Below are 14,723 nucleotides of genomic sequence, written 5' to 3' on the forward strand. Positions count from 1 at the left end.
GGCAAACCTGCCCCGCACTCAGGGGTGACCGCTGTTCATTCTGGCGGTCTCTATTAACTTCTCCTTCTCTGACATGTGGCGCACAGGCAGTTACCAGCTTTCCAAGAAGGCATTTATAACATTGATCCCTCAGGTTGCTAGATACACAGTGGCAAGAAGGTTGCATTCTCCTAGGCATTGGCTTTTATCCACCCCCGCCCTGGGAGTCGTCTGCAAGCACAAGGCCTCCAGGCTCTGCTGACATGCCCAGGGGAGTGCACTGGTGCTCCATCCCTTCCAGGGAGCCGGCACCCACTCCCCTCGCGGCTGACTGGATCTGCTAACAAAGCAGAGGGCAAGGAGTACAGCTGTGGCTGGCCCAGACATGGGGGAGGAAAGGAAGTGGAAGGTCCTTGCACCTTCCCCTGCTCGTGTCCCTGTGCAGGGGAGAGCCACAAACAGGCCCTAGGCAGATCTGTACTTTACCTACCTGCAAGCCAGTGATGTGATTTCACTACTGTAACAAAGTGCCCCCCAAGCCTAGGAGAGACACTGTCCCGGGGTGCATGGCCTGCCGAGAAGAGAGACATTTGTGTTCCCCATAACCCACAGTCTACTTGGCAGATGGACGATCCTGCTGCACCCACTAGCCACAAGGACACCATGTTCCTGAAGAAGGTGCTGAATATACTGTGTTGAGTCCCTAGCACATCATGGGGGGCTGGGAAGAGCCCTACCTGGGGGTATAATCTCTCCAAAACTGCAGTGCAAAAACCCCTGTGGCAACTTTGTGCCTTCCAGTAGGCAAGCAAGTGTGGGCTCCTAGCTACCCAGGAGCTCTAGGGATGAGTGGTCTCTAGCCGCTTAACAGTAGCCACAGGAATGAGTTCTGTGCCAGGAACCCAGCCCTGCAGGTCGGTGGGAGCGTTCTAAGAAGGGATGGGGAATTGTGGTGAGCACCTTCCAGCACACCGCCCCTGCCAGGGCTCTTTGGGCCAGCCGAGGCGAGCCTGACAAGCTCAGCTCGCTATTTCTCAGGCTGAGGCTAATAAATTTGATACTTCATTGCTCGCTTTTTCAGTCTCCATGCATAATGGATTTCTCTCTTCAGGCTCGACTGCTAATGAGGTAGGGAGCGTTTAAAAGTCTCATAACACCAAGAGAGCTTTGCTGGAGCAATGGCAATTATTCGTTAGTTTGGTTTTTGTACGAACAAGCAGGATTCTATTCTCCTTAGCATCAATGGCATGCATGAAAATCACTCAGCTGTTCCATCAGTTCCCCCACACACGCCCCACCCAGTTTAACACAGCAACACACACAGCCAGGTGTCTGAGCGCCTCTGTGCCCAGCCTGGAGAATATGCAAGAGTCAACGGCGGAGATGCCTGCTGCAAGGTGGGCTGGCCATGGTGGGGTGCCTCCACAATACGTGGGATTTGTTCATTGTTTTTCCTTTGTGTCACGGGTTATTCCTTCCTGCCAGGTGCGAGCACCTTCGGTTCCCATTCGAGACAATAGGAACTCTAGTCACTTTGCAAGAGATTCGTCCTGGAGGCAATAGGAGGAACGTGAGGTGGAGGTGACCCCAGGAATGCCAGCACTTCAGGGGACCAGGCCCTTCCAGAGATTGCCATTCTGCTGATGGGTCTGTGATGAACACGGAATAGCAGTGAGCTTGCTCTAGCTGGGACACGTTTCAAGTGCACAAAGCCTCACGCTGCGCTCCTTTGCTGGACCTCATTTGCAGCACAGTCCTGCAAGGGGGGCCAGTGGATTCCAGACAGCATCCGTGCGAGTCTGCAGTGTGACTGCAGGGACCAGAGCTCTCGGAGCAGGATTCACGTCTCTAGGAGCTGGCAGTGTCCCAGCTCTACGTGGCACATCTCAGGCTGTGCAGCACAGGAGACGGTGTCTGCGGGGTGGACAGAGACGAAGGTGGCTTCACACTGGAATTTGGGTTCCAGCCAAGAGCATGCCTGGCCCCTAATGCAACTGAGGGCAACCCTAGAGGTTGTTTGACAGTGCCTTTGATTGGCCTCCTACATGGCAGTCTGCTACCCAAGAGTGGCAAGAACCCTCCCCACTGTGTCCCTCCCACTCTGGCACATCCCTATGGCATGGATGGAGAGGGTGTGCAGCATGGGGTCATTTTGCTGGCCCTCTTACCTGAGGAAATGCCCTGAACTAGCAGAAGATCATAGGAGCAAGTTTGGGTGTCTCTGCAACACCATTCTAGCAACGGAGATGCCATGAAGGTGCCACACAGTCTGCCAACCAAGCTGGAAGCATTGAAAGGGAGAGACCTTTGAAAAATGCTGATTACGACCACATTGCCTGCCAGGAGTGGTGGGAAGCACCATGGAGGGGTTTAGAAGAGAGCTGTCCCTGTTGCTTAGCCAAGTACAAACCCTGGTACATTTAACACCGCAACCCGGCGGAGCTAGGGCACATGAAACAATGCGCCAAGAGACAGTGTAAGGAAGATCAGCTCTGAGACCAGCGAAGTACATACTCCAGCGCATACTGCATGAATGGCATACAAGGAATGCCAGCCGTTAATAAGATATTGATTGGCGATCACAGAGCAGATATCACCTCACTACCAAAGCATGCGAGACTGACAGGAAATAAATTGGACCTTCAGTCAGCTATTTGAAAGTTGTGAAATGCTCACCTTTCTTCTTTACCAAATTAAGTGACCTGCTGCTGGGGGATTGCCCCCCTCCCTGCTCTGTTCCTTCTCTTCGGACTGTTCCTGGGGTTAAGGAGTAACTAATATTGCAGGAAAGAATTATTTGACTCAGCTTTTTCCACACACGGGAAGAAACGTTTGTTTATATGGTTGGAATATTTGCTTAACTGTTTAAAGAATTTGGGTTTGATGCTCGGATGTTTACTTGTTGTGGGGAAAGAGTGAAGAGGCAAATTCTATTTTGTTTTATTTCTCTTGTCGATTGTATCCCCATATTTGTTTCATGCTACTCCTCCCACCTCCGTCTACTGCAGGGTCCTTGCACCTTCCTCTCAAGGATCTGGTGCTGGCCACCACCACACACAGGATACTGGATTGGATGGATAAAAACTGAGATCCAGTTGGACAGTTCCTGGGTCCCCATATGGACAGAGGGTGCAGTAGACAAATGGGAGTCACACAGAGGTGGCCAGCCTTTCTCCACGTCTTTGGGTAGATGGTTGCTTCCCTTGTGCTTAAGAGCCTACTTCCATTAGACATTTGTCACTGTTAACAAACACCCACTCATTCCTTTTAAAGGTACAGGCCTTTTAATGCAGAGTTTGAGTATTGGGACATAACATAAGAACGGCCATAGCGGGTCATACCAATGGTCTGTCTAGCCCAGTATCCTGCCTTCTGACAGTGGCTGGTGCCAGGTGCTTCAGAGGGAATGAACAGAACAGGTAATCATCAAGTGATCCTTCAGATCTTTCCTTCCATCTTCCTAGCAGTCCCAGCCTGGAATGAAGATAAGGAAAGAAATCAAGATGCCCAGAATCACTTAAAGCTTGCAGTGAAGAGATTAGAGCAGTGGAACGATAGAATGAATTATTGTTAGCCAAAGAGAATAACAGGAATAATATCAAGGGGAAGTGTCAGAATGCAGGACCCATGTGGCAAACAAGTTTAACTCTGTGCACAAGAAGATGTGTTTACGTGGAGCAAGATCCCTACCTAACCTGAGAGCCGATATATTGCACTTTGACTTTGCTTTGTACTTCACTGGGCCAGGTTCTCCTTTTTCCAATCACTTCTCAGGAAGATGATGGGGTCCAGGAATTTAGAATGATCACATCCCTCAATCTGCTGGCAATGCCCCTACTTATACATCCCAAAATGCCATTGGCCTTCTTGCCAACAAGAGCACACTGTTGACTCATATCCAGCTTCTCGTCCACTGTAACCCGTAGGTCCTTTTCTGCAGAACTGCTGCCGAGCCATTCGGCCCCTAGTCTGTAGCGGTACATGCAGTTCTTCTGTCCTAAGTGCAGGACTCTGCACTTGTCCTTGTTGAACCTCATCAGATTTCTTTTGGCCCAATCCTCTAATTTGTCTAGGGACCTCTGTATCCTATCCCTACCCTCCAGCGGATCTACCTCTCCTCCCAGTTTAGTGTCATCTGCAGACTTGCTGAGGGTGCAATCCACACCATCCTCCAGATCATTAATGAAGATATTGAACAAAACCAGCCCCAGGACCGACCCCTGGGGCACTCCACTTGATACTGGCTGCCAACTAGACATGGAGCCATTGATCACTACCCGTTGAGCCCGACAATCTAGCCAGCTTTCTATCCACCTTATAGTCCATTTATCCAGCCCATACTACTTTAACTTTCTGGCAAGAACATTGTGGGAGACCATGTCAAAAACTTTGCTAAAGTCAAAGAACAACACGTCCACTGCTTTCCCCTCATCCACAGAGCCAGTTATGTCGTCATAGAAGGCAATTAGATTAGTCAGGCATGACTTGCCCTTGGTGAATCCATGCTGACTGTTCCTGATCACTTCCCTCTTCTCTAAATGCTTCAGAATTGATTCCTTGAGGACCTGCTCCAAGATTTTTCCAGGGACTGAGGTGAGGCTGACTGGCCTGTAGTTCCCAGGATCCTCCTTCTTCCCTTTTTTAAAGATGGGCACTACATTAGCCTTTTTCCAGTCGTCCAGGACTTCCCCCGATCGCTATGAGTTCTCAAAGATAATGGCCAATGGCTCTGCAATCACATCCGCCAATTCCCTCAGCACCTTCGGATGCAGCATGTCCAGCCCCATGGACTTGTGCTCGTCCAGCTTTTTGAAATAGTCGCGAACCACTTCTTTCTCCACAGAGGGCTGGTCACCTCCTCCCCATGCTGTGCTGCCCAGTGCAGTTGTCTAGGAGCTGACCTTGTTCGTGAAGACAGAGGCAAAAAAAGCATTAAGTACATTAGCTTTTTCCACATCCTCTGTCACTAGGTAGCCTCCCTCATTCATTAAGGGGCCCACACTTTCCTTGACTTTCTTCTTGTTGCTAACATACCTGAAGAAACCCTTCTTGTTACTCTGAACATCTCTTGCTAGCTGCAACTCCAGGTGTGATTTGGCCTTCCTGATTTCACTCCTGCATGCCTGAGCAATATTTTTATACTCCTCCCTGGTCATCTGTCCAATCTTCCACTTCTTGTAAGCTTCTTTTTTGTGTTTAAGAGCAGCAAGGATTTCACTGTTAAGCCAAGCTGGTCGCCTGCCATATTTACTATTCTTTCTACACATCGGGATGGTTTGCTCCTGTAACCTCAATAAGGATTCTTTAAAATACAGCCAGCTCTCCTGGACTCCTTTCCCGCTCATAGAAAGAAAAGGAGTACTTGTGGCACCTTAGAGACTAACCAATTTATTCGAGCATGTTATTCTCCCAGGGGATCCTGCCCATCCGTTCCCTGAGGGAGTCAAAGTCTGCTTTTCTGAAGTCCAGGGTCCGTATTCTGCTGTTCTCCTTTTTTCCCTGTGTCAGGATCCTGAACTCGACCATCTCATGGTCACTGCCTCCCAGGTTCCCATCCACTTTTCTTGACCTGCTGCTCACAAACCGGGAAGAATTAGTAAGGAAAGCAAGAGCTCTGCCCCAGTTGGCTCCTCCAGCACTTGCACCAGGAAATTGTCCCCTACACTTTCCAAAAACTTCCTGGATTGTCTGTGCACCACTGTATTGCTCTCCCAGCAGATATCAGAGTGATTGAAGTCTCCCATGAGAACCAGGGCCTGCGATCTAGTAACTTCCGTTAGTTGCGAGAAGAAAGCCTCGTCCACCTCATCCCCCTGGTCCGGTGGTCTATAGCAGACTCCCACCACGACATCACCCTCATTGCTCAGACTTCTAAACTTAATCCAGAGACTCTCAGGTTTTCCTGCAGTTTCATCCCGGAGCTGTGAGCAGTCACACTGCTCCCTGACATACAGGCCACTCCCCCACCTTTTCTGCCCTGCCTGTCCTTCCTGGTCTCTGACCCATGGCAATAGTGGTGCTTCTCTGCGACAATGCAGATCACAACGCCCTGGGTGACGCCTCTGAGCATGGACACAGCATTCCCTGGCCAGGGGACCTAGCTGTGGGACACTCTTCCAAAGGAAATCAGGCCACCCCAGAGCCTGACGGCCTTTAGGAAACATTGAGGGGGGGGAGAGGGGGAACACCCCCCCAAAAAACACTCTTCTTTGAGAAAGCATTTCCACTATAAGGGACTTGCAATAGAAACACGCCTGCTAATCTCAGGCCCCTCCCACTTGGCCAAAAACCCAGCCCCTCCCCGGAAGCGGACTTCTGACTCCAGAAAGGGAAAGTGCTAGAAACGTCATGAAACCTGCTGGAGCTTCACGATTTCTCGCTTACTTGAAAGGCACTTCGATGCTACGGTAACGAGCAGCAGCACAAACCCGAGGACAGAGAGCGCCTTTGCGCTGCAAGGGGGCACACAGCTGCGGTTAAACCGCTTACGCGGCCCCGGGGGCCTTTCCTGAACATGGACGTCTTTAGGTGGTAGAAAGCAGCTCTTCCATCCCTCCCCACTGCATTTTCTGGGGAAGAGGGCATGTCTAGGGCATCCCCTCCGGCTGCTGGGATGGCCCCATGGGCTGGGGGGCTGCCAGGGTGTTACGACAGCCAGGGGAATTTGTGCCAGGGGTCCAAGCCAGAAAAGATCAGCACCAGGATCTGGTGGCCGGGGTGCTGGAACAATGTGTGCAGTGGGGGTGCGGAGAGCCATTGAACCCAAAACTGTAAACCCTGGATATGAGGGAAACCACTTCACGCCAGGGGGTGTGGCAACCCCCCCAGCACTCCTAGTTCCAGCACCATACTGGTGGCTACCAAACGTGAGAGGAATTGCCACCAGTCTCACACCAGCCACAGCTCTGTCAGTTGCAGGTTCTGGGACGCTATTGGGTTATTCCTCCTCCTAGATTAGAGTTCGGGAGCTACTGGACTACGGTGTCACTAGTGACTCACAGGGGAAACAAGGTTAGTCAGGAGTGGGGATAAATCTAAGCAAGAAGAGGGATTGTTATTTCCCACACAATATTAGGAGAGGTATAAACAGAGCCAAATGGATGGATCCTGAACTAGCTAGCTGGAAAACCAGAACAAACAGAGTAGGCTGCCCGGTCTCCCCATTTCCTGCCTTCCCAGCTGACAGCTTTCACAGTTTTACGGAACCAGTATATAAACAATATACTGCCTGCTCTCCCTTTCAGGGGCTCTTCACCGATACGTGGACGTGAAATTTCTTATTCTTTTGTATTATGCAGCCAGAGTGCAGCATCAGGAGTTTTCCTGCATTTAGAGCTGACAGGTTCGAGTTTTCACTCATCACAGCCACGGCCTTAATAAAAGCTAGGAAACTAGTGTTCATGAAGTTAAATCTACATTTAAAGGCTTTTCTGCAGAGGAAAAATAGAAGCCAGTATTCCTGAAGGATTTAAACCTTCAGAAACAAGCATCGTGATGAGGCAAAGGCAGGGAAGAGAGTTGACAAGACCCTAATTTTGAGCTCTCACTAAAATATGCCGTGGTCTCATCACAAAAGCTTTAGAAATATGCTTTGTAGCTCTGATGAAATGTCTGGAGGGGCTTTTTCTGCAGTAGGCAATGGTTGTAGGACCTGCAAATTACCCTCTGAAAAAGCCACCGAATTTCTCCATTGTTACAAGTATTTTAATATAAAATCGAGCCTGAATAAATTTTCCTATTTGGGTTGCAACGTAGGAGGTGTTGTAGCTTTTATATCAATCGTTATGCAAACCTGCCTTTAGCATCACCCTTGGTTAAAATCATCCTCCAGTCTGTTAAAGTTATTATAGACACTGAGGTAATGTTTGGACTAAGTTAACTTTCCAGAGATTGCGTCATGCAGCCAATGAGTTAGCATTATAGAAAGCAAGGAAGAGAGAGCGAGGAGGAGCCTAGTTCTTCTTTCACAGCTGTGAGAATCAAAGGTCAGGAGAATGAATTGGTGCAGGAGAAAGCAGAATCCCATCTTCTTTAAGAGACTTGTGTGCATTTGTCACCAAATACTCTGAGTGTTGCAGACTTAAGTTGAGACTAAGTATATATCTAAGTGATCATGCTTCTGGAACGCTTTGGAATACAAGGGTGATATGTAGGGCTGTTTACTCACTTCTTCTGCAAGGAGGCTACCCAGCCCAGCAGGAGAGCCTCTCCAGGTATAAAGAAGTTTTATTGTTCCATGGAAGTCGGTGGAACTATGTGGCTTGACACCAGCTGATACTGCCTGGCCTCTGTCCATGGGGGTGATTTACATCTGCGAGGTACACAGAGTGAGCAGCTCCTGTGCTCCCCAAATGGAGGTATTGCAGATCTCCCCAGCCCTTGTGCAAGTCAGCGAGACTCCTCGCATGCACGTGCGTGCACACAAGCGCCCCCTGCACGCTTCCACAAGGAGTGGGGACACGTGCCCCATAGTGAGCTAGTACCAGAGTAGCGTTGGGATGAGCAGGCAGTTGGGCTTTCCCCTCCTGCCCCAGCACATTTCTACCCGATTGGATCTATCGACGTGCTTTGAGCGATGGTCAATGGAACTAAATGGGGAAGAACACTCAGGGCTCTAATTATTTACTTCAGCTCACACATGTGTCATGCCATAGCCTGTCAGGCTACAGCACTGTCTATGCACAATGTTTAGGAAGCTACCAGCAGAATATATCTAACATCAGCAGGAGTCCTGCAGCCCTCTTCCCATGGCTAAGGCCTGATCTACACTAGAGAACGAGATCGGTTTAGCTACGTCGGCCAGGGGTGTGACAAATCCGCACCCCTGAGCAGCATCATTAAGTTGACCCAAGTCCCCATGTAGACAGAGCTAGGTCAACGGAACAATTCTTCCATCAGCCTAGCTACCACCGCTCGGGGAGGTGGGTTACCTACCCCAATGAGAGGACCCTTCCCGCGAGCTATGCTGCTGTAGCACTTTGAGTATAGACAAGCCCTGAGATACTTGGTTTCTATTACCCACAACTACTCACTTGTTAGCGTGAGCTCAGGACACACAAAACCCATCAATTAGTGCCGAGTGCCAACACGGTTCACAAGTGAGCTTGCCTTTCTCAACAGCTGGTCTCCCAGAGGAGGCTTTTATCTACTGGCTCCACCTCCTGCACGAAACCCATATTTTTCTAGTGGGCAACTGCAGTAAAACTGCTTTATGTTCTATGAAGCCAGATTTTTTAAAACCACTGCATGGCTTTTTTTTTTTTTTAAATACCGTTTTATATTGGCCAGGCAGGTTTCCCTTCAGCAATTGTGCTCTATGAGGTGGAACACAAATAGGTCAGTAAAACATCCAAGTAGGATGGTTAGCAGAGACCTGAGACTACTGTATGTGATTAACGATCTGCAGATTAGTTATCAGATACCATCACTTCAGCACCACACTTTTGGGTGTGCCCTTTCTCTCCATGAAATTGCAAAGAGAAACCACCAAACCAAAACCCACCACACAGAGCAGAAACAAAAGGATCCAGCAAACAGAACAAAAATCTTACAAATGTTGAGTCCAGTTCAGAAAAGTGTTGCACACCCTCAAGGTCTATTGATGTTATCGAGGGGGCTCATCAGCTTGTGGGACTAGGCCAGCTTTTTGTACATGGAGTCCTCGGTGGGGGGGGGTCTCCTACCGCACACAAAGGCTGATTAAGACCCTGACTCAACTAAGCAATTTCAAGCACCAGCATTCCTGTTGAAGTCAAGGAGGCGACTCGTGCTTAACGTTAAGCATTTGTTATGTTCCACAGTGTGCACTGAAGCATATTAAATGCAAAAGGAAAAAAAAAAAACCACCAGTGGAGTATTATGGTTGTCAAATTTAAAAAAAAACCAGAACAAGAGTGAGGGTATGCAAACATTGAACTTGGAAAAGCACCGTCAGCTCAGCTGGGTGCATGTAAGTCATCTTTTGTATGCCTGTTTTTTCTGGTTACGTATGTAGATTAGTTACTGTTTATATAATGAGTATACGGGGGGCTGGAACAATCTGTACAGTGGGGGTGCTGAGAGCCATTGAAACAAGTTGTAAACCCTGGATAGAATGGAAACCACTTCGAGCCAGGGGGGGTGGCAGCCCCTGCACCCCTAGCTCCAGCACCCATGTGAATATACCTTTGACTATGCAGAACGTGAAGCGTTTCACCCTCATGATCAGCTGTACTCCTATTTACACGTGGATGGGCTTTGAAAGGACAGTGTGTGGAAACTTATTTCACCCTCAGATCACATTCTTTGCTTGATTTGCAAAAACATTCCCAAGTGGTGTTTGTCTTGGTGAGGAAGAGCTGAAGAATGAAAGAAGAGATTGAGCCTTTATCTCTTTCTTTTCCCCTTCTTACCGCCTTTCACTCTCATGTTCCACACCTCCCTTTGTCTTTGCTCTGATTTTCCCCTACTCTGGCCTCTGGCACATACCCGTATTTAAGTTAAAATGATGATGTCATTAGTAACTGTCAGTAAGCTTTCTGATATCAATATGCTCACATGTCAGACTCATAGCAAAGAGAGCTACCTCCTCACAAAGGCTGGTGACAGCTGAATCAGCATGGCTTGTTTCTCCATCATGGACTGCAGCCACCAGCTCAGTTTCCCTTTGTTTGGTTCAGTAATTTAGCCTCTGGTCAATCCCAGATCTCTTCTACTGCCAGTGTAAAACTCCAATCAAACAATGTATCCAGCAAGCCATTCTACATCCCCTTCCCTCCAGGGTCTGGACCATCTTCCATTTTGATGTAGGAGAGATGAAAGGGGTTTCCTCACCCAACCTCTCTCACAAGTCCCAGCCACGGGCCCTCAACCAGGAACTCAGCACTCAGTTCATGTCCCAAACCCTCTGTTCTCTCTTTGCCTAAGGCTTCTGCCTTCTCTCTTTTAGCCACTTAACTTCCTCTCCCAGGAAAAGGCTGTGGCTTTAACACCCCCCTCCACAGATAATCCAACACCCTCTTATTACTAAAATTCAGAATGCTTCTTAACTTTCTGTCCATCTACCTCTTAGGACTCCTTCCAGCTCTTAGCACCTCCACAAAGGGACTCCACAATACACTTCACCTCTTCCTTGGTCTCTCTTGTACTAGAGAAAGAGGGAGCTCTTTCTAGTGCTTCCCATTTTCCCAGCATGCATTACTGCCAAGCCTACAACTCCCATCAGTCCTCGGAACTACCACTCCCAGAATTCTTCTGTTCTGGGTGGAAACCAGGACCATAGCAAAAATGAACGGGGGGGGGGGGTTCAGAGAGCTACCCCTGCCTGTGACAAAAGGCAATAACAATCTCTATCAATACTGGACAAAAAACATCACAACCAGCTGTCACCAGTGATGAAGAGAATGGCTCCATCTCGCAGGTCATAGCCTGAAGCTCCTGCCCCATCCAGAACCTGGGTAAAAGCCACTGAGTGACGTGCCATCAGAGCGGATGATGCATTTATCACATCCTGCCCCTTACAACAGGCAATGCAGGGAGGTAATTAGGGGTTCCCTGATTTGCAGTCTCCTTCCCAGGCTCTTGTGAGGGTAGCACAACAAGATATTGCCCTTTATCCCAGGTGGCTTGAGGCAGGCTAGTCTAGTGGGTAAAGCCCTGAACTAGGAGACTTAGGTTCTAGGCCTAGCTCTGTTGTCGAGTGATTTTGGGGAAGTTACTTCCCCTCTCTGTGCCTTGGAAAGGGCTTTGAAAAGTGCTACGTAAGGGTCCCTTTTCGACGGGGTGTTCCGGTCACAAACTGGACACCTGGTCACCCTATGTTATTGTTATGACTCATGATCCGGCCCACGGGTAGAACATACCGCCCTGTGTGAGTGTGGATCACACTCCCCTGACTTACACTGAGGCAGCGAGAAAGCATAGGGCCATGCCACGTCTTCCCAGCGCAAAGCTTTCTGCCTCTTTCCATGGGACTGACAGCAAGGTTCCCGGCATTCCTACTTCGTATGAGAAAGTGGCGCTATTCCACACGGCACCTCAGGAGGAATCTGCCCCTGAGATGCAGTGGGGCTGGGGCAATTTTTGTTTTTGAGTGTATATATCTATAGCTACAGATGAGGAATGTTGCAAATCACTTTCCAGCCTTGTGTGTTTGCTTCGTGGCAGGAATGTGACTGGGGGCTGGGCAATCAAGTTTCTGGGCACAATCATTTTTGCAGGTATATCTTTTATTCTATTTTGCTCCAGATGGCCAGTGTGCACCAAAGGGGGAGACCTGCCTTGCTGAATAGGAACAGCTTGTTTCTGTTCTTTGCAATGTCAGCTTGATTAGCCTTTTTGTAGCCGAACTGCAATAAGATGTTAATAAAGAGAGTTCAATATCCCATGTAGCTGTGCTTTGCAGGGAGGAATCCTGCTCCATCCCCATGCCACAGCCACAGGAGTTTCCCTGTGCAGGGTGTCAAGGTGCAGAGAGAAACCCATGCAGAGGGTTTGGAACTCTCCACCCTGCCTACCCCAGGGCAGTGCTCCACTCCCAGTAGGATGGTCCAGTATCGGGTGGGTGGGCGACTGGCCTGTCGCTCCATGATTAAGGAAGCTTCTCCAGGCCCGGGGTGGGTGAGGCACAGTTATTATTACATCCCTGACACTCCTGATGGCCCACAGCTTGGCTGCCACTTTGGGGGGGATGATTCCATCTGCACCCTGTGCCTTTATCTCTTGGGGATAAGCCTGGGGATTTGGCCCTGACTAAGAAGAGTAGAGGGTGTATCTCTTTGGGACCTGCATAGAAAGCCTATTTGTACATACCAGTTCTCTACCAGTTGGGGAGCTCAATTTGTAACCTGTGTTCTTTTAGGTTTATTTTTATTTTTGCTTTCGGTGATTGCAAAGCTCTGCACAGTTATGGCGACTGTATTCCTCGCCCAGCACTGGTTAATGATGAGAGGGCTGCAGCACTCTCTGAGGCCTGAGTCTGACATAACTCACCCTCGTGTAAATCCAGAGTAACTCCACTGACATCACTTTAGATAAGATCAGAATTTTGCTCATACAATCAGAAAAAGGCCATAAGAGGTAAGTAAATGTCTCGTTTTTAATAAAGAGCCTTATTACTAAGCACGGCCATCTAGAAAGGAGCTGTCAGAATGATAACTAACATTGACTTACATCTTCTTGCACAATATACACTGTAGTAGGTTTACTGGGCAACTCTAAAATCTCTAAGAGTTTCTTGATTTCAGGTTAGCAACCTCTCCACAACCATAAGAAAGAGAATTGCTAACCAGTAACTTCCAATTACCTTTAGGAATCTGACTTAAGCCATCCTTAACTCAGCCTGTTTTGCTTTGTTATTAAAGTTCATTTGACGTAAAATTACCTGCTGACTGGGGACTCCTGCATACACAGTGTGGGCTGCAGTACTTTACAGACACCCTGAATTTCCTTGCTTTGAAAGTTTGTACTAGTCCCTCAATGTAATTTTAAATAGTATTCTATGGTTTCACTTCCTTTGAGACGGCACTGAGTTAATGACAACTTGACAGTCTTAATGAATGTCCTTGGAATCACTGCATAAGATTTGCTGCAGGATAATTTTTAGACAATGATAAAATAGCCAACAGTTATGAGTTATGGATAATGATTAGTGCAATTCACAGTACACCAGGTGAGGCATGTTTGTGTAACGTGTATAGTAGAAGCAGGAATATGACCCTCTGGAAATGATTGTATTTAGTATGTGACTAATTCCTAGGGCCATTTCTGGCTTCATCTGGCTATATATAAAATGTCTCAAAATTACTCCTAAGTTATGTGAGTGAGCCATGTACCACAGCTGTGGCCTATAAACCCTGTACTTCTATACCTATCATCCTGGGCCAGATTCTGATACCCCCTACTTACACTGACTAGAACTTCAGTCCATGGGTGAGACCATTCTTTTTTTTTTTTTTTATTGCCTCACAGACCCAATCATTATCCAGGAGCCCATTGTACTAGATACTGTACAAACCATGACCAGGGAGATGAAATCAGTGGGAGTTACTCACCGACCAATCTGTGAGGATCTGGGCTTTAGAATCCAAGTCAAAGTGACCATTCACTGCGTGAGGTGCTACTCAACATGAGCGGTGAGTCGGCATCTGGCCCCATGATGTCCCCTTAGACCTTTGTCTTTATGTGAGGAGATGGGCTTCTTTCTAGACAAACACTTAGTTCACGGTCAACGGGGGTGTTAAGCTGCCGTGCACTAGCCGGCTGTATGCTGATGGTCTGCGTGGGCCCTGGTGCTGCACGTATAATGTTCACAGTGTGCTTTGCTCAGCCTGCTGTGAAACAGGAGTAGATCAGAGCATGCTAGGGAACTGCCAGTGGGCAGTAGCAGGGTCCACACAGACAATGTGTGGCAGGCTAGTGTGAGGTAGATTTACAGCCCAGCTGGCTGCATGCTAATTGTTCATATAGACAAGCCGTGAGAGGGCGCAGACCAGAGGTGGAGTTGGCCAAGCCAACTAAACTACAGGTGTCGGGTGTTCAAGTCCCACAAGTAAACAAAACATTTTAGCCTGGCCTTGAGCCTCTTTCACAGTGTACATCCACGCTCACATGCTGGACATGGCCTAACCCTGATCTGACACCCATGGAATCAGACCCACACCGGGAGTCAATGGGCATTAGACCGGTTTATCAAATGCAATTGCAGTAATGTTACTTCAGTTCATTGAATGAGTGTGTGATGCTGGCAGACCAGGTGCCAAGACTTT

Source organism: Eretmochelys imbricata, chromosome 9, assembly GCF_965152235.1.
Source record: "Eretmochelys imbricata isolate rEreImb1 chromosome 9, rEreImb1.hap1, whole genome shotgun sequence".
Lineage (NCBI taxonomy): Eukaryota > Metazoa > Chordata > Testudines > Cheloniidae > Eretmochelys > Eretmochelys imbricata.